This window comes from Pezoporus wallicus, unplaced genomic scaffold, assembly GCF_028554395.1.
Source record: "Pezoporus wallicus isolate ANWC-B61680 ecotype Strahan unplaced genomic scaffold, APGP_CSIRO_Pwel_v1 contig_5069, whole genome shotgun sequence".
NCBI classification, from domain to species: Eukaryota; Metazoa; Chordata; class Aves; order Psittaciformes; family Psittacidae; genus Pezoporus; species Pezoporus wallicus.
Window position 1 is genome coordinate 5,393,162 of NW_026642361.1, and position 21,977 is coordinate 5,415,138.

Sequence of the window (21,977 nt, forward strand, 5' to 3'; positions counted from 1 at the left end):
CATTCTCTATCTTGAGGATTCCAGAAAAAACTACAAAGCATATTTATTTCCTATGGGTATATATACTGAGAAGTCATTTATTCAAGATCTGGACTCGGATTCGTAGTGCTTGTGGTTTAAGCCCAGCTGGTAACTCAGTACCACACAGCCATTGGATCACCCCCTTTTTCCTCCCCCTCTGGGTGAGATGGGGAGGAGAATTGAAAGAATGTAAGCCCCACAGGTTGAGATAAGAACAGTCCAATAACTGAAGTATAATACGAAACTACTACTACTACTAAGGGAAATAACAAGGAGAGAGAATATAAAGCTAAAAAGGGAAAGGAAAAAACACCAATTAAAAGAAGTGATGCACAATACAATTGCTCACCACCCACTGACTGTTATCCAGCCCTACCCAAGCAGCAATCTGCCCTTCAAGGTGACTTCCCCCTCCAGTTTATATACTGGGCATGATGTGCTGTGGTATGGAATACCCCTTTGGCTAGTTAAGATCAGGTGTCCTGTCTCTGCTTTCTCCTGCCTTCTTGTGCCCCTCCTCACTGGCAAACCATGAGAGACTGCAAAGTCCTTGATCGGAGTAAACATTACTTAGCAACAACTGAAAACATCGGTGTGTTATCAGCATTGTTCTCAGGCCAAAGCCAAAACACAGCACTGCACCAGCTGCTAAGAAGGAGAAAATAAACTGTTTCAGCTGAACCCAGGACAATGGTACTTTTGAGGCTTACTGCTAGTTATTGCATCTGATTCTCACCTCATGTAAATACAACAGCCTAGAGCTGAACTGATGTAAACTAGTGAGCACCCTGGCCCATTGGAATCTGTTCCTGAGGTATGCATCACCTCTTTAGCATGATGTGTGTTGTGCAGGGGAATACACTGGCACACAACCATGCTGGTGAGGACAGTCGCCTGGCTCTCAGGGGGTGTGGGTAGGTCGTGAACGCACCCTGCTCTCCAGTGGGATCTGGGAATACACTCACTGCACACAGAAGTGAAGGCCTGCAGTGTACAGTGATTTCAGAGGGACCAGTCGGCCCACATCAAAGCTGTGCTGGGGAGCACCAACTGCCATCTGCTTCCTCCGGGGCTGTGGCATCAGCTGCCCTGGAAACAGCGTCGGCACTCATGCTTAAGGCAAAACCAGGCTTTTGTTTCCAAAAGCAAATAGCCTTATCTTGGGGAAGCTCTGTTTCACACAGTTATTCAAACCGAACAGGAAGTCTGTGGGATTTGCACTTTGGTTTTGAAATGAGCATGTTGTCTGGTTTTCCATACGCTCAATGCATTAGTGAAACCTAGAAGCTTAATATTTTTTTTAAAAGAAATTTTCAAATAGGTTCATACTGTTTCATTATATTTGCATACTTGTAATTATGTGTACTTATATTGCTCTCCCTCTTTCTCTATACATATAATTATATTGGTGTGTAGATATAGATACACACACACTTCTGCTTATTCATACTAATAGACAGACCTGCAGTATTTACCCCTTTGCATTAAAGCTACTCACATAGCAATTCTGTAAGCAAAGAACATCTTTGCAGGTTCATAACTCACACTGATAGAGACAAAAGGGAAGGGAGAAGGAAAAAGGAAGGAAAAAGAACCCTCCAGAAATTTCTGCATGAAATCTGTTGCCTTCAACAAAAAGCACCAGTGCTGCAAAGGTGACTCAGAGGAGAGCTGCAGAAGACAAGACTTTGGCTCAGAGCGGGTAACCAAGTTGAGACAGGAGGGAGCAGACTGGAAACGTCCGGAGGCAAGATGAATGCAGTGCTACAGCAAGAGCTGGCTCCCCTGCATGGGGGGGGGGCATTGGGATGTACCCTTAGTGGGGCCTGGGGCAACAGGAAATAAATCTCACATGTTGGAAAGGAGGAATTTCCAAAGAATGGTTGTAGGGTAACTACAAGCTTAGGAAGCCACTTCTGATGGGCAGTGTTTAGTGTGAGGTGTCCCTGACCATGGCAGGGGAGCTGGAACTTGATGATCTTAAGGTCCTTTCCAAACCTAACTATTCTATGATTCTATGATTCTATGATCTCAGTAGATTAGAAAGATGTCTTCTTTTCTGGTGTTTCTCTGCTGAAAGCTTTGGGAGTGATTATAATTCAACAACAATTGCTCTTCCTTCTCCAACACATCTGGACATCAATCATGGCCTCTGAGCACCTGTATTCCATGAAAACAACAGTGAAATCATGGCTTCTCAATCCAAACATTAGTGTTTTAGGGCAGGGCTAGTAACATATTTGCTCAATGTTCCTGTTACAAATCTTTGTTATAAACTGCTGATGGCTGTGCCAGACATGAAATTTGTCATGTTGAGTGTCTGTCTGAAGCTGACTTTTCAATTTTAAATTGCTGCCAAGCAGCTCTGCTGTTTTCAAGAATGGAGACAGAGAGGAATGTATTATTGAACCTGTGCTAAAACATCCTGGCAGAATTGTGTACTTGTGCAAGTGAGGCACAAGGGGACCCACCACTGACCTCACCAGTGTAGCCAGGCAGCCACACCAGTGTCTGGCACTTCAGGGTCCTTTTACTGCTGGCAAATGAAGGAGAAACACAGATATGTGCCAGCACAAAGTGCCTCTCCCCAGCACTGTGTATGAGAGAGAGGATGTCAAACATGCCACTGCCAGCTCTCCTGTTGGCTCAAATGGCAGAGGTCTCTTCATATGGACACTCAACTCCCCTCTGGAAAGTGTCCCTGGAACCACACACAGCACAGTTTGTGGCCTGGGGGTGTGGGGATTCCTGTTTCTTGACCCCCAATAGTGACAAGCAGTTGCATTTTAAGAGTGCCAGGTTTGCAAAGCCAGGGTAGCCTTGCTGCAGCCTCTGCAACAGTCTGATAGAACCCTTAATTACATGGTCATGCAGTCCCCCACAGGACTCCCACATCTTTCAGGGCTCAGGATGGCTGGTGCTTTTCTGAGCAGCTGTTCAATGTTTGGTTTTCTCCTCCTTTCGCAGCATGTGGTTCTAGGGACATTATTCAAGCCCTGCTATGAATACAGAATTATTTATTTCTTTATAAGCTTTTCTTTTCACACTGTTCCTTGCTTAATACTTATGTGCTTCACAAATGTAATTTTGCAAGACTCAGGTGAAGGGGGGAGAGGCGAAATAGAGTAAGGCAAAAAAAGCCATTCCACTAATATACAGGGAATTGATTTCAGATGTATGCCTTGCAAAGCGAATATACAAATAAATCTAAATGTTTAGCTGTTTATCTAATTGTAAGTCGTGGGAGAAGCAGGAGGGTTGCATGGGACCATGGCATGGATGAGTGAGTAGGTGATGGATGTGCAGCTCCTGCCCTTCCCCTTGGACAGTGTGCCTGCTGCTCAGCGAGGTGATGATGAGTGGTTTCCAATCCCCCTACTTCCTCTCTTCCCAAACATAAACCTGACATGTTTTAGCCAATTCCAGATCATCATAAAGGTGAGAAGCAAGGAGGTGACAAGAGCAGCCATAAATTACTGCAATACACTCAGTAATTCATGGCTGCTCTTACAGTGCATGCTAATAAAGTCAGTGGTATTTGTGTGCAGGGAACGCTTGGATTAGGCTGTTCAAAACAGGCTCTTCAACCTAATCTCCTCATTGTCACTGAGTTTTAGAATTAACAAGTTCTCGCAGTTTGCAGAACTGAATTGGAAGTGTTTTAATTTTGTTTTGGCTGGGGCCCAAGGGCTGTTTGAAGGGTGGAGCTGCAGAGAGCAATACTGACTGACTCCAGGTGACTGCGGTGCAAATTAAGCTCCTGAAGGTAGATCAGGTCACCAGCAGTAGCTGGCAATTGCCCTGATTACGATTTAGGTCTGGTTTTCAGAGTTTCAGCAAACAGTGCGAACACATACCAGTTCAAGCAAGTTTGCAGTGCGAGGCTGCAGACACACACAGGTGTTCACACATCCACTCAGTTGGTCTTCACAGAATTTTTTTGCCTTCAAGAATTCCATGTGCCTAAAACCCAGGGGAAAGTCTAGAGCAAGAAAGACCTTTGGTGGAGGAGGATCAGATTAGGGAACATTTAAACCAGCTGGACACACAGAAGTCCATAGGACCTGACAGGATGCAGCCATGAGAGCTGTGAGAGCAGCTAATGTCATTGCAATGGTCTTTGAAGGGTCGGGGCAGCTGGGCGAGGTTACTGAAGACTGGAAGAAAGCAAATGTCCCATCTTCTTCAAGAAGGTCAAGGAAGAAGATGCAGGGAATAACAGGCCAGTCAGCCTCACCTTAATCTCTGGGAAAGAGATGGAGCAAATCCTCCTGGGAATCATTTCCAAATGTATAAAGGACAAGAAAGTAACTAGGAGTTGTGAGCATGGATTTACAAAGGGAAGATTGTGTCAAACTGTTCCAGTAGCCTTCTACAGTGAATTGACTGGCTCAGTGGATGAACAGAGAGCAGTATGTTGTTTATCTTGACTTTAACAAAGCTTTCAACATTGTCTCCTGTAATATCCTCAGAGACAAATTGAAGCTACATAAAGGGACAGTGATGAGGGGATGGGACTAAGCAATCCCCAGAGCCTGGTTCCACCCTCAAATAAGCCATGGTTCTGAAACAGGTGCAGGCTTTGGTCACACAATACAAATGATTATATTTGCTTTTCAGCAGGCATGTTTTAACATTTAAAATTCCCTTCTGAGTTCATGCAGGGCAGTTAGATGTGTTACCTTGTGTACCACCAAATTTTGCTTTGAGAAGAAGCTTGCCCTTAATGGAGATGAGAGTGGATGACACCATCAGTCATTGGCAGAGCAGCCTTCTCATGCATCCAAGCCTAGCAGCTGCCTTTCAGGCTGCAGCACCCTGGGTCGTTATCCCCTCTGAAAAGCCAGGGTGATGTGTGCATGGGAGCATCCTCCAGCCAGCTCCCATGGGGATGGATACAGCAAAAAGCTGCTTGTAGCTCTGTGCTCCTCTATGAATGCTGGCTGACAGGCTGCACACAGGCTGGGAATGGCGTCAACCCTGATCTATCTTCATGTGCCATGCAGTACTCTAGGTGAGTTCAAGAGAGATGGAGGTGTTTGCCCAGCCTGGGGAGGCTGAGGGGCTTTCTGCTCCTTGTGAGGGGAAGAAAGCTGCTATCACACATCTACCCACCACAGGGGCTGCAGCAGCTGGGAAGTTGCTTGCTCAAGGGATCTTTCCCTGGGATGGGATTTTACTCACGATCCATAAATACAGACAAGCAAGGTATGATTAGAAAATTGCTGAAGAGAAATAGAAACCCCAGCTAGAGCTGGAAAGAGAAGGTCTGACCGGATATTTCCACCCCAGCAGTGAGCTGTTGGCTTTTCTCTCCAGTTGTGATAGATAGAGGGATGTGAGCAGGAGCTTCACAGGATGATGGTTACTATGGCTACCCCCACACTGTCCATCCAGGCATCCATCTGCTTGGCTCACAGGGCTGGAAAAGATACACTGCTGCTTTTGAAAGCTGCTGGTAATCTATCCCCGCCGGCTGGACACGGATGATATCCTCCTCTGAGATCAATTTTACTCAGGGTTTTTTAAGCTATGAAAACCATTCTAACAGCAAAGACATGTTGACAAAGAGGGTGTTGTTTCCTTTCAATAGTTGTCTTATTGTTACCAAAGAAGGGGTACAATGATAATGGAGAGGTACCAGTAGGTCCACAGCACACTGAAACACCCACCAACTTCACTGGGAATTTAACCCTTCAGATTTACCTGGGAGATTGAGTACTCCTGCCAGCAATGCTGTGGTGCTGGTTTGACACATTCACAGAGAACGGGGAATGGAAATTGAAAATGCAGAAGGTAATGTCTGTAATTGCTTGTTAATGAGCTTTTTGAATGGTCACAGGAGGAAAATGAGATAAGCGCATAGGTATTGTGTAATAGACTGGGTTTCTTCCTGCTGTAAAGTACATGCTGCTCTTCATAGGGATTTTTTTTTGCTGGCAAGTGGGATGCATGGGAAAACGTACCACATAGTCTGAATAACAGAATCAAGCACTGTTCTTGCAATAGATGTTTTAGAAAAGCTGAGCTAGGAAAATGTATTTGAAAAGTGTTTGTTTAAATATAAAAAAAGAAAGAAAAATCTCTTTGCTTGAGAGATGATCAGATAGAGTTTACATACTCTTCCGCTCCAGTGGTCCTCTCTGTGAAGACAGTCTTTCATTTAGAGTCTGGTCTGGGATGAATAAGATTCTGCCAAATGTTAATTCTCTTGCTCCTGGGCAGTTTCTTTGTTCTCATCATTCGATACTACTGCTTTATATGGCTATTTGTCTTTGGAAAAGTCCTGCAAAACCAGAATCCCTGATGGATACAGTTGACATCATTGGTCTGTGTGGGAAATACATTGTGCTATTCAAGTAAACATGAAAAGCATAAATACATACACAGTGCAGGCTTATCATGTGCATATTCTATACATCCTTCTGAGTTGTTTTCCTTGAATGCAGAGTGCACTTTTGTTTACCTCTCAGAACATCACTACTGGTAAACACAACAGTGACTTCCTCTTCCCTTTGTTGCTGTGCACTGGGGATGGCTGGGAGCTCCAGGAATCTGAAACCAGGTTCTCTGTTTCCTCTGTCAGCTGTGCCATGTGGAAGAAGCAATCATTTCACAAGTCAGTAATTTGTCATATCATTCTCCTTCCTGCCAGCTTTATCTAAGCTTTCTGTCTTCCAGGAAGCCAGAGTCTGTTACAGTAGTAAGACAAGCTCTCCAACCCTGACTGATAAAAATGTCTTACACCTTATAGGTCTTACAAATGATTTTAACTAGAAAAGCTTTGTTACCAAGGCAAGTAGGATGTAATGTGATGATAGCAAACAACAATCCATATCCCGAACATAGAAATGTGTGTATGAATGTGTATATTTATACATGCGTATTCATTTCTGCTTGTCAGCATAAACCCATGAAAAAACCCACAGATCTCACACCTGATCTTTGGTATAGCAGATGCTGGGTGGCAGGCAGTATTGTCTTTCTAGGGGAGGATAGATTTGAGTTTCTAATTTTGTAGCCTTATTCTGATTGTCTGGGGATGCTGAAGGGCAAGGTGAACAGCATGCCTTTCCTGCAGCCTGTTCTCCATATTCCAGCTTGCCCATTGACTTGTTCAGTAGATACAAAGAGGTTAGAATACATTAACATTATTTTCAGATGTCTGATTTTTGACTTGGAAAATTGTTGGTTTCAGCTTCTCTGCCAGATGGCTGAGGAAAGAGCAGTCTGTGCTTTGTGCTAAATGTTTGTGTGAGAATCTGAGGAAGCGGAGTCCAATTAGCATAAAAAGCCATTGTGGTCTTCCAAAATCTGGGAATGACAAGGCAGTGAAACAGAATGAGCAATCACCTGCCTGAAATAAAATTAACTGCAGCTGTAAATCAGAACAGCTTAGCTAATTGTACCTAGCTGAAGCAATGAGCCTCAGAAGCAATATTCATCATGGATGATGGAAATGAAGCACCATTCTGTCTCCAATGTTAGGCATCTCGGCTTTACTGTCTATATGGGAAAGATTATAGTGTGCCTTCAGGAAACCCACCATCTACTGCTTATATCCAGCTTTTGACCTGTAAACTGTTGGGAAAAGTCAGCAGGAAAAGGCATCCTGGACTGCAGATTCACATCCACTTTAATCTAATCTACTCAGGATATAAGTGCATGCTTTTGATCTGAAAATATGATGCCCTTGACCAAAGTTTGTTCCACTTTGTATGACGTCCCAGAAAATTAATGTGTGATAGCCAGGAGTGGATTTACTGGAGGGAAGATGGGGAATTGCATCCCATATATTGCAACCCTGTATACTGTGTGCAGTCTGGGCTCGTGTGTGGAGGGATGGGCTGTGTAAGGGGCTGTTGGGGGAGGACTTCGCACTTAGCTCTTACTGCTCCCCATGACTCCCAAAGAAGGACTTTCATCACTGCTTTGCCTCCTGAGGGCAGGCAGATGTGGCAGAGGCTGCAGGGGCTGAGCTTTTGGAGAGATCCAACATGGAAAGAGACACTGAGCAGAGGATGCCTCCAAGGAGAGTGTGATGCTGCTGAGGGGTAGGTGTAGCCCCTCTGTGCTAAGGGGTAGGCAGGTAAGAGGCTGTTGTCTCTCTACAGCTATCGGAACAGCATACCATGCAGCTTAGAGACACAGCCAGCTGTGCAATAATGTTTGTTTTTTTTATAGGTGAACAAAATTTGTGTGCAGTGTCCCCCAGGCCTCCTTTTACTGTTTTAGCTCAGACGATACAAAATCTGTTTCTCTCCATCTATTCCAGTTTTGCTTTCCACAGCACCAGTGTCACCTTGTCCCTTTGCTCCTCCCAAAATGTGATGGCTTTTGCCAGCCTTCTTCTGAACACTCGCATACAAACCAGACTCCAAAGCTTCACCACAAACATTTCAATGGAGACACTGTTCTAGGGGTATCCCATGGGGAATACATTTTTGTTGACCTTTAGCGTATCTCACAAGATTTCCCGGGTTTTGAAAAACTATTAAGGGAATGTGCTGCGCACAGGGCAATTTGAAACAGTGCAGTTGCCTCCTTTTTAAAGGCAGGAAGTGAAAATGCAACATTAGCTCCCCTGCAATTGCCAGGGAAGGTAGGGATCGTGTAACTGTGTTAGCTGGAATGTAACCACCATTAATGAAAACACGTCCGTGCACTAGAAAAAATGCACTCATTTTACTCAGAAGTTACTCTTGAGATTAACAGTATCCTGCAAATGTGAGTTGTGGAGGAAATGGGCAGTAAACTTCTTAGCTTTAATGCTCAATACAGAAAGAGAAAGCAACTTTCCTATGGCATTGCAGAGTGTTGTGGAATGGCCATCTACTACTGCCGTCAACCAGGCAAAATGCTCTGTTTGGTGAAGCTGTTAGATGGGTAAGTTGGTGTAAGGTACAAAGGCCAGAAGAGGCTTCTTCACAGCCACAGCTAGCAGGAAAACCGGAAAAGAGAAAGGGCTGCAGTTCCTATAGAATAGGAACAAGTCAGCTGCATCTTCAGACATATAACTTGGTGGAGCGATGTTCTCTCATCAGGAGCCACACTTCACCACCCTTTAGCTCTAGCTGCATCAGCTGAAGGTTTGGGTCACTTCCCAGCGCTGGTTACCTTTATGAATGAATGCTGAAACTTCTGAAACTCTGTTCCTGTGCGTTGGTGCTTATATAAAAATCAGACCTAACTTTATATCTCAAAAATAAATTCATAAATGTCTGTAATCTTTATTCTGCTAACATGGGTCATTTTGGGGGAGGAAAGAAAGAAAGTTAACATCCTTTTCAAATATTCCTTTGCTCCTTTAAATTTATTCTCTGAAATACAAAATCAATAAGGAAAGCACAAGGCAAAGCCTTTGGGGGAAAGAATTAAATATTTTGCATCATTTTTTAGGATGCTGGAAATCCCTGGATGCCCAAACACTGCTGTTTGTAGGAGGAGTCCAAGAGAGTGCATTTTATCAAGCACATGTTTTTCTGGGATTGAATTCATCACTTAACTCCCTGAGACTCGCCTTCTGACCTGTGGTTTATGCCCTCATACATCACTCTGAAACTTGGCATAGTGCTTCTTTTTCTCCTGTGCAACTTTTAGTCTCTTCTTTTATAAAAGTGATCTTCTGTTATATAAAAATCAGTTTTCAAATAGACTTTGGGCCCTGGTTTTAGGCATTTCAAGGTCAGATGTTTAATCCCCTTGGAAGCAGAGGGGATTACACATGAACGGAGACATCTGCTCATGTGTGAGCAGCCACACCTGGCGTCTTCATGCTGCCTCATGCCCAGGCCCCCATAGAGTTCTCGGATCATCTTCTCCATGGCGTCTCTCATGTTCCAGGGCTGCCAGGTCAGGTCTCAGGGAGGAGACAGCTGGAATGAGACTGGCTGTGTCTCCCCACTTTGCCCATTATATCAGTTAAAGCAGCGTACTGAGGCATGTGAAGCTAAGGTATTCTGCCCTGTTTGAAACACAAGTCATCATGCAGTTGGCAGTCAGCCGTACACAAGGCTTCGGTGTAATTTTGAAGTGTATTGTCTTGAACACAGCTGATCAGATCCCTTTTATTTTGAATGATTCACTGTATCATGGGCTTGGGGCTGCATTTCTCCTTCAGGTACCAGCTGAGCCTCCCTGCATCACTGTGGTGAGGGATGCTGCTCAGGGCTTTCACTGCACAGCACTGGTGAAGCTTAATCATGTATTTCCAGAAATGCCAGCTCTCCCTGTAGCCTCTGGCAGCCTGCCTGGCTTGAGTGTCTTCTGCAGATCTCACTTATAGGTACTTCAGTTATGCTGCATGTTGTCAAGGAATACTGCACATCTTAGGGCTTTGATGATGCCTGCCGGGCAGTTGAGTACCTTGGAATTAGGAATTGCAGTACTGTAAATGGCAACACTTAACCCCCCCCCCCCCATGAGACCTGTTTCTGGACTTTTAATCCCTTTGAAAAACATTCCTGTTGATGAGTCCTTTTTCAGCATCCTACTGACATCTTGTCTCTGAAGTCCCATACCATAACTGTACAATCTGTAATGTGAGGAAACTCTGAATCAGCCTCCTCAATTGATGAGCTTATGTTCTGGAATATGATGAACACAGAGTGCTGTTTGCTTGAATAACTGCTAAAGTTATTAATAGTCTTAAAAAACATCCTGGAAATTCTTTTCAGTCCATTCTTAGTACTCCTTGACCTCCGACTGCAGCCACATGAAAAAATGTTGGGAGGGGAAGCACGGATTAATGCAAGAAAATAGAAACCACATGGAGGGAGGGAAGATCAACAAGGCAGTATTACTGAAACAGAGGGCTCCTTCTGATGTCTCATCCCACCTCTTCTCCTCCTCAGCATTTTTGATCAGGAATTACACTTTTCTAACTGTTGTTCTTTCATATTCCTGTAAAAGGGTGAGTCTGTAATGTTGGCTTATCTTTCTTCAAGCAACAATCCAGCAGAGATAATATTTTTAACTCTTATTAATTATTGCCATTGTTTATCAGAAGGAAGGCATGTCAGATGCTTTGTGCTGTTCACAGACATCTCATCACCCCTGTTTTTCCCTATCAATAGGTTTCAGGGGGACTTGGGGCCATGCTGGTATCTTGAAGTGCTGGGCCTGACTAGAGAGAGGCCTATTGCATCTAATCCTGTCAAAAGACTTTGAAATGGTATTTTACATTATGAAAGCTGCACATTTGTACTATAATTGAATAGTAATAATGATAGTTTAACTAATAAAGATGGGATTTCAAAACACATTTTTTTTTGCTGCTCAGCCTATAATTCTTAAATGGCTCCTTGCCAAAGCTTTGAAAGCCAAAGATTATTATTTGTCAGCTACTAGAAATTGTGTGTTAGAAGTCTAATCTCCTGTGTTTTGTGCTGTCTGTACTACAGAGCTACGGAAATATTGCTACAGAAATACTGCTTTGGAGGCTTTGTACATGTCATATAATTGCTGGGAATTTGTTGGCCCTGGCCATAAAAAGGCTGAAAATGATTATTTTAGCATGTATTTAGAATATGGTTTTCTGGCTGGGCAGTAGAGAGGCGGGTATAGCCCTTATCTAGCGCAAGGCTGAGCAGCTGAGCTGCTACCACCGCATTATGTGATGTTAGCATATAGCCCCTAGTGGGAAATGACAGAACTTCCTCATCCCCTGTGCAATCCTCTTCCTTTCAGTACTGTTGCCTCGTATTAGTGAATGGATCAGGCTAGTGTTAGTGATTTCCTCATATTACTTTGTAGGTGCATCTTTAAACAAATGATGGACTGATGATATCAGTCAAACAAATGATATCGACTTCAGCTTCTCACAACAGCTTCCTTGCTTGTTTTTATGAGTCTGCTGATGCAGTAGGCTGGCAATGGATGTTTTGATACTGCACTTGGTTCCTCACCTATTTCAACAATTACATATTTGATAGCTTTCCTTCACAGAAGTAAGATTCTTGCAGACTGAAAATCCTCTTTTATCCTGTGTTGTCTTCATTTTGCCTCTCCAGAGAAGCACAACATGCACACCCTGCCACCTTTTTCAGCTTTTCTTCAGTGTTTTATAGTAATACATGTGTCATTTCTGTGCCTACTTTCATTATACTTAATAGCAGGATGCAGTCAGGGTACTTTTGTAAATTCCTGACTTACAGGAAAGCTTTATCATAATGATGTCATTTGTTTTGTCATGTGACCAAAAGAGGAACCTTTTGAGGTGTTAACTGATGAGAATTGGTAGACTGGTATTTCTGGAAAAATATTGCTCTGAGTTGACTCACTTGAGAACAAAGCAATTGAAACAAGCAGGTGAGGGATAATTTACCCTGTCAGATTAATTTCATGTTTTTCTTCCACAATCCAACTTGCTGTTTGCACTGCCTTAAAAATGTGAAAATGAAACATCCTTTTATCTGTCAGTGACTTCCCATTTTGCCAGGAAGTACGGTCTTTATAAGGCATTCTTGATCTTTTCTATGTTTTCTAACAAATCAAACAGGGAAAAGAAAGAAATAAAATAATCAGTTCAGTCCTCAAGTGATCCCAGCTGCACAAAGTTTGAACTACAGGTTAATATGAAGAGGATAGCGAGGTCTTGCTCATCTAGCTCCTTTCTCTGAATTTAGAGTAAAGAAATTTGTACCCTGTTAGTTTTGGGGTCTGTTTAGTACTCCACCTTAAGACTGAACATAAGGGAAGCGAGGAATCCTCAATCTCTATACAGATACTGGGACATATTCTATCAGGACTTGCTTCACTTCTGAATCATGGATGTTTCTGGAGCAGATGCAAGCAGCAAGGACTCAGGACATGAACCTGACCAAAGAAGAGGCAGAAGAACATACAGATTGCTTCCTGAGAATTGGCTTTGTTTTCACAGAAGCTCACATTACTGACCTTGATCAACTGAGCTTGTGCTAGCAACTCCAGACAGATGATTAGAGAATGCATTTTATTCTTTTCGCTAAGCAAACAGCTCTACTCAGGATCAATTTTCTTTGCTGAAGAGAAGTATTTGATATTTAATGCTGGATGTTCAGTGCCATCAGCATAGTCAAACTTTCGCCAACATTGTGAGCAGAGTTCTTAATAAATCATCCCCCCCCCAAAAGTTGTCATCAGAAAAAAGTGGAGATGGAAGGGGAATGTCTGAGTTTACATGGGCTTTGCATTGCTGTGGATGGTCTGACTTCATTTGATCTGATCTTCCCCTGAATGATGGTGGTTGATAGATGTTGCATTTGGGATCACGAGGAACAGTTGACGGCAGTGGGTCTCCAAACCTTAGCGTTGGTTTGCTTTGGATCTAGACACTCCTTCTATTTCTAAGTAGGTGCTAGTTTACAGTGCTGAGGTTTGTTATTTTACTTAGAAAAAAAAATATTTGGCAATAACTTTTATCCTTATGGGTTTCCTCTAGGTTAGGCTCTCCACTGAAGCACAATAAATGATTACAGTTCTACACAGCAGAAGTTTCACAACACATAAACTGTCTATGCATAACTGTGAGATGGTTTGGATTCCCTGGTTAGGAATTTCAGAACTGATGGACACAGAGGTCATGGACTTGTTGGCTAATTGAGAACTAGATGTCTCAGTGCTATAACTAGCCTGGAAACAAAATACTGAAGATAAGTGCTAAAAGGCCTATCCATGTAAATTTCATTTTAAAAAGTTGGAAGAATGCATTAGATCCCATCAATTTAATGAAATGTTTACAAAACCTCTGGATGTATAAACAGTTATCAGTTGCTTCATTTATTTAGACTGTTTGCTTTTACTTCTACAAATAAACTGTTACCCTCATTCCATTACTCTTCTTGCTACACATGTAAGACTTTCATGTCGTTGGCTCATTAATTTTTGTTGAATCTTGGCTCCTGAGACACAGATCTGGAACACATTAGCAGTGAGGAAATCCAGCAGGGAAAAATCTGCTGGCTCCACTGGAGCTACAGAGATCTGAAACTTCTTCAAGGAGACCCCTTTGCACATAAATGCAGTTTGAATAAAGCCACATACGGGTAAATGTGCAGAGAATGCAGAGAATTTCACCTTCTAGCACTTTTGAAGTAGAAAATACTTTCAACAAATGGACCCCTTCAATCAGCTTTCATTACAAAAACTAGTTACCTGTATATTTTAAGTAATTTAAAATATGGCAATTTAAAATTTAGGGGGGGTTGGAACTGATCTTAAGGTCCTTTCCAATCCTAACTATTCTGTGATTCTATGATTCTAAGAAAGCATGAAGATCATGACTCAATAGGACTCCTAAGGATGGCACTGATCACAGGTGTGACCAGTGCTTCTCTATTTGAGGGGTTTATTTCATGTCTTTAAACCCACTATTGCTTGGGCAAGGAGCTCCTACCTAGTACAAGAGTGTGAGTTTTGGGTCTGTATTATATACTCTGCACAGGCAAACAGCATGCACTCACCCAGTTGCACATCTTTAGAGAATGATCACAAGGGACAGTGTGGCACAGTGTGTGTGTATTTTGTAATCCATAATGTTCTGCTAACTCATAGTGGAGTTGGAAGAGGCAAGGGTTTTTTTCTGAGGTCTGATATGAAAATTCAGCCTCTGGTTTTGTTTTTTTTTTTTCTCATTCTTCTCTTGTTCTTACCAAAGAGGATTTTGGAGGCCAAATTATGCTCATGCGTACATCTGGCATTGAGGATGCTGAATCTTAAGTGAGACAAGCTGTTAAATCAGGGAGTTCTCTAAATGTACATTCCCATCTGAGCAATGTAAGGGGTGCCTAAAGTTAGCATAAATATTTCAGACATCAGTCCCAATTCAGTTGTGATAACAATCTGTCAGATGACCTTGACCTTCTGGTGGAGGCCCAATTTAGCTGTGTGGCTCTCTGCAGCCTCGTATGAAGCCTGGAGTGCCAAAAATCATGGGCAGGTTCCTGGCTGTAAAGTTTATTTGAAATTACATTTTCTTTCTTCTCTTGCTGATTTCAAATATCCTTCAAGTGCAGTGTTTAAACTGTTGTTTTCTGTGAATCCATCTCATTCTGATTAAATTGGGTTAGGAGCCCTCAAACTGGTCACAGAAGGAACAATGACCTTGGGCAAGAGGGCAATAGTGACCATCTGGGCCAGACTGGGAAAGACACAGCTGGACATGGGAAAGGACATCTGTGCAGTAACCCAGCTAGCACTTCTGCTGCACACTAATGAGCTCGAGGTAATTAGGGTGCTGTCACTAAAGACCTCTTAATCTGAGAGGGGAGCCAGCTTGTTTGTGAACAGATGAGGTCAGTGTGGCTTTGACCTGAAATACCATGTGATGTACCAAGACCTGCAGGTCATGTCCAGTGTGCACTGGAATCATCCCTAGCTGCTTTTACTCTTCCTCAGTTACTCTGATTGCATATTTGCAGAACATTTAGGGATGGTTTCATGCAATGACATCTCACAGTTTATGCATAATACTAACTTAGTTTTTCTTCTGGAATTTTTAAATTGTGCAATCAAAATACTCTTCTCCTTGTAAAAGCCATACGAAAGCCTGTGGGGAGAATTGGTATTCACTTTGCAAACGCTGGTGTTCAATTTAAATAGGTGTCAGGCAAATTCATCTTAAGAAATTATAAAGTGTAATGGTGTCTTCACTCGTCACCCCTTATCTATGTCATCCTATGCAACGAAAAGGCATAGCTGACTCTTAACTGTCCTCAGGAACGTTCTCCATTTGCAATTGCTTCAGAGACGACTGAATTTTACTTAACCAGAAATTTAAAAGCAATAAATAGTGCATTTTAGAGACTCCTGGTAAGATTCATGGGGAAAGATCTTGTTTTCTTTCAGACTGAAAACAAGAAACTATAAATTAGCTGGACTGATCTCAGCAATAAGCGATAGATTACACAATGACACTCAATCAGAATAAGTCTTGCTCTTATATGTGACTCTTCTCTGAAAGAATGCGCATGTTTAAAAACAAACAAAAAAGAGTCTGATGCCTGTGGAAAAGTCTATGTATTTCCACTTAAAATATGCACAAAAAATTGGTAAAGGCAGTAAATATGTAAGGCAAAAGATCTGAGGAGAGGTAAATGGTGTCAGAGAGGCTCTTAGATTAATTAAAAACTTTCAAAACTGCTCACACCAAGAATGATATACTAAATAAGAAGCTTGAATTAAAAAATATACAAAGACAGACAAGTTGTTACCCGTAAAAGTAATGGCCCAAAGAAAGGAGTTAAACCAGCCTAGCCAAACAGGCAGCATAATGAACCTTTATTGTTGCTAATGAAGAACAGAGAAAAATTACCAAGTAACTGATAGATAGTAAACAAGGCTCTCCAAACTGAGAACTGCCAAGAAAATAACACACTTCTATTTTTGCTCATCTGAAGCATTGAAAAATGCTGAATTGGGTGATTCAAGCCCATGAGATCTTACAAGATAATAAGAACTCTAATTGCTTTCTGGTATTTGAGGTCTTCTGTATAGTCCATGATTTTGTAGCCAAAAGTTTTGAAGCTTACTTTAGAAAGGGTTAGGAAAATGCAAAGGAAAGGGGAAAGGAAAGAGGAAAGGAAATTTTCTCCTGTAAACTCTGGTGTCTAAAGCTGAGTCTTCAGGATAGTCACTAAAACATGTGAAGCTTCTGACAAAAAATACAAGCGCTAGCTGAAGGGAGCTGTTATAATGGCAACCCAGCTTATGTGAAGGATGTATTAGATGTCTAAAGCAGCAGCACAGGAATCACCATAAACATTGATAGTTGAGTAGAAGGCAAGTCTGTGCGCTTGCCTCCTCTATCTATAGATAAGTATGCATATAGCCATGTGCTATATATAGATGCATAAACAGTATATATAGACATGCACACATATAGCATTGCATGCATGAGATAAAATAACCTGAAGAACAGCACAGTCACACTATGAGGCAACAAGGGCAAGAGCTTCAGTGGAAGGGGAAGAAGAAAATGAGAAGACGTCTCATAGGAGAGAAAGAGAACCACAGTTTCTTTTTTAAGCATGGACCTGAAATATCTACATTACATTTATAGTGCCAACCACATTACCAACTCCCATCTTCACAAATTTGAATTTTTCAATGCTTTGAGTGAAATTTTTCCTGGCTGTAAAATTACAGTTAAAAAGAAAGCCAGAAAACCAGTTTAAGTGAGATCCACTGGTTCACAGTTGTGAGTCTGCTTCTTTGTCTGCCCTCTGGAACAGCCTAGGGCTGTTAACTATATCACCATCAGGTACCACATTCACCCATGGTCTGACAGCACCCTTCGAGAAGCCATCCACACCAACACATTCTACTCTTGTGCATGAAGCCACCTAGAGCAACCCCAGGCATGTTGGCACTTCATGGATTAGAGGAGAGCAAAAGGGAGAAATGAGGAAATCTGTTTCATCCTGAGAAACACACAGCCCTTTCCAGTCTCCTCTTTTTAGTTCCAGGAAAAGACAGCTCTTGCACTAGTCACAGCAGGTATGTCACCAGACACTTGAGGACTGCCGTTCCTGAACCGTGAATGCTGTGTCTGGTCCCTGTTAAAACGCATAAACATGAAACCCAAGTCTCTGATTGCGCAAAGCAGCCATGCAGATCCATGACTCACCACAGTCACAAAACACAGCACCCCATCTCCGGGTGGCAGCAGCACATGGCTTCCTTCAGCCTAAAGGCAGTACTGAGTGATGGGGGAACAGAGGCAAAGATGAAATCAGCTCTGTTGACTTGCAACAACAGTGTGAGACAACACCTGTGCGGTGCAGGAGGTGACTCTACCTGTCCATAAAGCTCCCAGCACCCAGAGAATGGACAGAGGGAAGGTTGTATTTGACTCTTCTTGCATGACTCACCGTGCCCCACCTTCACTGCGGCTCTGGAGCAGGTTTCCGTGGCTGGATGCACCTCTATGGCTGGGTGCACATCTTCACAGGACACATTTTGTTTTGTTGTGCTGCCAGTAGTGGCAGGTAACTGTGGATATTTTACTGCTGCCATCACCTGGCAAGTGCCTCCTTCCCTCAGCTTTCTTCTCTCTGGCCAAGCAGATGCGAGGCAATAGGCAAAATATGACTTTTTCTCTCTCTTTCTCCAGATGCTTTGCATTCAGATGGCTGTTTCCCTCTGCAGCCCCTCCTCTCCCACATCTGAGTGCATGCCTACATGCAGCTATGCTAGCCTGATGCAGCAAGGTCAACAGTGGCAGATGTAATAACAGCAAATTGCCCTGTTTAGTTCAGAGTCGGTGGAGAGAGGATTGAGTGATTTAGCTGGCATAGGTGTAATGGTGCTGAACCACATATTTTTTCCCTATTCCCCCACCCACACACACTTAAATCACCTATAAGGTTCACAGTGTGGCCAAACTCGAATGTGTTTTCACAGCTTTAGCCCCTAAAACCCAAGGTTATTGCCTCCCCTCTCTATCGCCAGTCATAGTTCGAGTCCATGCAGCACAGCAGGGAGATGATGCAGCTGTTCAAACAAACCATTTCTGGAAACACTAACACAAGCAGGCAAGGGGAGAGCAGGCTTTGGGAATGGCCAAACCGTTTGGCTGCATTTTTCCACTGAATTTCAGCTGGAGGTAGTACCACCCCCTTCTCTTTCAGAATAAAAGATTTCTACCCTTGCTGTTACAGACTGGTAAGGATCTGAGGGCATTTGTTTGAAGTCTGTATAATTGGATAAGGAAGGCTGCCATTGGCCCTACCTAAAGTGATGAACTCTAAGATCCCACCTAACTCCCTGATTGTACAGCATGCACAATTTCTGTCCTGTGAGTTTACAGACTCAGTTGTTTTGTATTTGTCTCAGTGAAGTGCTCAGGACTTCTTACCATGTAAGTGATATCCAAAAATGGAGTACATCAGCAATCCCAGAATCTAAGAAATAATAAGTGAATCAGGAATGGTACTGTTAAAAAATCTCTGTAATTAACTGTCACGGTTAAACCCCAGCAAGACAACTCGTTCACTCACTCTTCCCCTTCTTTCCCTCCCCCTACTCCCAGAGGGACAGAGAGGAGAATCAAAAAGAATGCAACTCTCACAGGCTGAGATAAGAACAGTTTAGTAACTAAGGTATAACACAGATCACTACTGCTACCACCAATAATAACAATGATAAAGGAAATGACAAGGGAAGAGAATACGACATCTCACCACCAGCTGACTGATAACTCACCCCCTCAGCCCAACCAAGCTCTGACCGATAACTCCTCCAACCCAGCAGTCCCGGCCCTTCTGGCTAACTCCCAGTTACATCCTGGGCATGACGTGCTGTGGTATGGAATACCTCTTTGGCTAGCTTGGGTCAGGTGTCCTGTCTCTGCTTCCTCCCAGCTTCCCCTCCTCCCTGGCAGAGCATGAGGCTCACAAAGTCCTTGGCCAAACCAAAACATCATTGTTATCAGCTCTGTTCCCAGGCTGAAAGTCAAAACACTGCACTGCACCAGCTACCAAGAAGGAGAAAAATGACTGCTACTGCTGAACCCAGGACATGAACTTGTACATTTTAAGACTGGACCCTGGAAATCCTGTTGTGTTGACTGTAATGGTTTAAAAAAGTTTATTGTTACCAAAACTACAGGCTTATTTATGCAAATTTTATAGCATTGGTGGTGCTGGGCTGCCCTGTGTTTGTTGTGCTTGAACTACTTGTACCAAGTGGCTGTAAAATTGTGTTTTCCCAATATGGTAAAAAATTGCCATCTTTTTAAGCCAAGGTGAAATGTTTGCCTTGAGGCACATTGCTAGAAATTTTGGCCTGTAACTTACATGGCCAGTTGCAGTATTAAGAAGTATTAAGAGATACCAGCAGCTCTGTATGGCTTCAGGCTTGTTCAGAGACTTCGGGAGGTGAAAAATCTTCCTCCCTCACTCACAAAGTGGGTTTTTTTGACCTTTGTCAGAAAAATACCAAGCTTCACAGGTCACTGGTTCAGGGATAAGACTTTCATCTCTTCAGCAGGTTTTGAATCTTCCAGTATCTGAAGAGGCCTATAAGGATGGTGGTGAGGGACTTTTCATTAGGGACTGTAGTGATAGGACATGGGGTAACGGGTTAAAACTTAAACAGGGGAAGTGTAGGTTGGATATAAGGAAGAAGTTCCTTATTGTGAGGGTGGTGAGGCACTGGAATGGGCTGCCCAGGGAGGTTGTGAATGCTCCATCCCTGGTGGTGTTCAAGGCCAGGTTGGACAAAGCCTTGGGTGAGACGGTTTAGTGTGAGGTGTCCCTGTCCATGGCAGGGAGGTTGGAACTAGATGATCTTAAGGTCCTTTCCAACACTAGCTATTCTATGATTCTAATCATCCAGTAAGTTTTAAATGCTGTAGAGGGAAGGAAACAAGCAGGCTTTATATTGTTAGCAGGCTGCTTCCCACTTTTTAATGTTATTTGTTGCTTCTGCATCCAGTTTTCCTCTGCTGGATGAGAGCAACTGTGACTGATGACAGGTTGTGACACACAGGAAGACCAGCAGAGCCCTCTGGGTTAGCAGGCAAGTTTAATCACTAAAGCAGATGAAAATCAGAATGAAAACTTTTTGCTGGGAGTAAAAAAAGATTTGTTTTGCAAAGAATACTAGAGGAAGGAAAGGATGTCTTAATATATTTGGCTGTGTCGGTTGCAGCATTAGGTAGCTCGCTGTCTTTTTCCAGATGACTTGAGATACAAAGGTCAGCTGTCTGTGCTGTCTGCATAGAAGAAGTACTTACAGCAAGGCAATTCTAAGTTTTCTAAGTCATTCAATATCTCTTGACACGTTACTTAATAATTGCTTCAGATGACCCAAGGGTGAAGTCACTTCTAGCATTGCTACAACAGCTATAATGGCATACTATTGTCACCTTAATGACTTTATGTACTGCTAAGTTTAATGAAAAATGTGCCACTTCAGTGAGGCCAAAGATACCAGAAAATAGGGTTTGGGAAATAACGGCATTGCTGTGGAAATGTCATTTCCTTGGTGGTTGAAGAAATTCATTTAATAAAGTTATAAAAATCCTCATAAATTTTCTACAGCTTTATGTAAATGCAATAAACCAAAGGCGTAGGGAGAAGAAATGAAACTCATTTTGCATTTATGATGCACAACAGAATTATAAAGCAGATGAGGACAAAATGACCTATAAATGTTAAACACATGATTTAATATATAATATGACATCAGCGGCCCTGCTCAGCTGGCATGTGCAGAACTGTGACGTTACAGGCAGGTTGGCATCATCAGTGCTGGGATGGGCAGTGAAAGAGCAATGCACAGCTCTACTTCCACCAAAGCAAGTGTCGGACTTTGTGGGCTCAGTCAGAAAAAATATGAGAAAATGGGGAATATTTTATAAGTGCATTTACCTCTATTGAAAGGTTTTCTTTCTTAAAGCTCCTAAGTTCACCTGTGCTGAAAGCCAGTGCAAGGTCTCTTTGGACCATAGATGCTTTCACTGTGAAAGCTGCAGACATCTTGTATTTGACCTAATTTAAGTTTAGAATCTCACCTTCAGGGGTCTTCTCATCCCACTAAGAGCAGAAGGACAGAAAGTTGCACAATGTCCCACTGAGGGCCCTTCATCACAGCCAGATAGGTGGCTGTTGCCCCCCTCATTCACTGTCTGTCCCTCCCTGTCCCCTCACCTCCTTTGCTCATGATTCTGGGCACACGCAGGACTTGGTGCATCCAGACCATGTTCAGTTAAATCTGCAGATTTCTGCAAGCTCCAATATGCATGTACATTGCACACTGCTGGGGAAAAAGTCTTCCCTTTAAAATATGATGATGGTAAAGGAGATCACTGGTGCTGTTCTGGAACATACGTTAATGAAAGCCATGAAGCAAAAAATATAGTAATTGCATTATATTGTATAAAATATAATGTATAACAATTATAATAATTATAATAAAATATATAAAAACATCCTCTCTTGATGAGTTTTCTCATCTTGTTGACCCTTAAGCAC

The 21,977-nt window shown here is 42.7% G+C and overlaps 1 long non-coding RNA gene across 1 annotated transcript; it reads left to right on the forward strand.

Annotated features, from left to right (window-relative positions):
- The first annotated feature begins 782 nt into the window (after positions 1 to 782).
- On the forward strand, positions 783 to 21,454 carry LOC130609908 (uncharacterized). The gene is made up of 3 exons (XR_008974914.1): positions 783 to 835; positions 20,681 to 20,729; positions 21,403 to 21,454. It is a non-coding gene; the product is annotated as an uncharacterized LOC130609908 (long non-coding RNA).
- The last annotated feature ends 523 nt before the right edge of the window (positions 21,455 to 21,977 follow it).